Source organism: Trichechus manatus, unplaced genomic scaffold, assembly GCF_000243295.1.
Source record: "Trichechus manatus latirostris isolate Lorelei unplaced genomic scaffold, TriManLat1.0 scaffold00076, whole genome shotgun sequence".
NCBI lineage: Eukaryota > Metazoa > Chordata > Mammalia > Sirenia > Trichechidae > Trichechus > Trichechus manatus.
In genome coordinates this window covers 2,691-4,552 of record NW_004444012.1, presented here as the reverse complement: position 1 = coordinate 4,552, position 1,862 = coordinate 2,691, and positions in this window count along the sequence as shown.

Genomic DNA, 1,862 nt, shown 5'->3' with positions numbered 1-1,862 from the left:
GCCTTTGTTCTCCTTTACACTGCCACAGCTTTGTAAATATTCCCATTATTAAACACTTCTCAAGTTATCTACCTTGAGTATCCTGGCAGTATCTTGGCTGATATAAGTATGCAAAGTTTAAAGCTAAAGTCCATGTTTTGTTGCCTAATAATCTTACTCTCTGAAGTACTCATTGAAAAAGTTTATTCTTCATTTCTAAAGATATATTTATAAGCTCAGAATTATACTATGCAATCTCTTTTGCTACCCAATGTTTCACTCAACAGTATAATTTAACTACAAAGAGTCTGAAAATGCTTTAGAATAGCTTCAGAGTATTTGGAGGTGTGGATGTAACATAAATACTTTAACTTCTCATCAACTGGTAAATAATTCAGTAGTTTCACTTTAAATTCTGTTCACCGGAGCAAATTTGCATAAAACTAAATCTTTGCACAACCATAATTACTCAATATATAACTGTTGAAGAAAGGGAGTATTTATGTACATTTCCTCACTATTTAACTATACAAAAGTGAAGCATTTTGGCTTCTAGAGATGATCAATATGATTGTAATAAAATTATCCGTTTTATATGTTTATTTTCAAATATTATGAATAATATTTGGAAAATGGCCAACAAAACGGCACAAAGATATTCAGCAGAAAATATTCCACTCTCATTTTCCTCTTCCTCTCTAGTGCCTTATTATGAGCTTTTAGAACCTTTGGTTGTTTTGGTCAAACCAAAGAGGTCTCTAGAGGCAAAGTCCCTCGACCCCTGAGCTCCTTCTAAGCAAATGTCTTTGCAGTATCCCTTGGTCACTGTCTTGTAAAGCTGTTAATTAGCTTCACTTCCTTCAACTGCAAGATTTTTTGTGACAGTTTGTGTTAAGTGAGCACAGGCAAACCTCAGACTCCTTGAAGATACTCTATTCTTTATACAGGTAAAATGGAATGATGGATATAAATATAACAATAAGAAGAGTAACTGTAGTATTGTTCATGCTTCTTTTTTGGAATTGCTATGGACAGGAATAATCTCTTAAATGGCTTGAGTGTTACTCTGAAACAGAGCAGACAAACTCTGGGTTAAAGAATTGAATAGTATAAGAGTATAATTGTGAAAAAAGGTATTGACATACTGGAAAATGTTAACTGAACTTGACTTTTAACTCAAACGATACTGTATCTCCAGTAATGTGAAAGACATTGGAAAATGTCAAATGGCTTTGTGATGTTTCAGATTCAGTAGAGGCTGCGATTAATGACTCTGTTACTGGCAACGACTATATGATTGATTCTCACTCTGCCACTCGATAAACAGGCAAGACACATTGATGACACTTGAAAATAGAAAAAATGAAAAAGAAGTGTTATTATACTTTTTTCTGTGTTAGCTTTTCAAGACAACTCCAAAAGAAGTGAGGTATAAACAGATCACCTTCTGTGAAGAGGGAAGCATATTTATTAGAAACTCATCAAGTGTGTAAGATGGAGAATCTCACCTTATAGAAACCTGAATAGAAGAAAAAGATCCCGAAAAGAAAAAATCTGAAATAAATACATAAATTTTAATGTACTGTCATTTTGATATAGGATGTGAAAACAAGAACAACATCAAAAACTTCCAGGAGATCAGATCAGTTCCCCTGCTCTCTTATGTGCTTTAGACTTTGAGAGTGTTTGCATTAATTTTTTCTCTAAAGTGTAAATAGACTGAAGAAGGGATTAGAAGAAGGTTGCAAAATGTGATTTTTTTGGGGGTGAGTGTAGGTAGATGAGAAAAAGATCCTTAGAGGAAATACAAAAGGTATTTAGTTTGTTGATTCTTGTAAAAAGAATGCTAAGGGGTGCCTTAGTTTGTTGAGTTTAGGTAAATA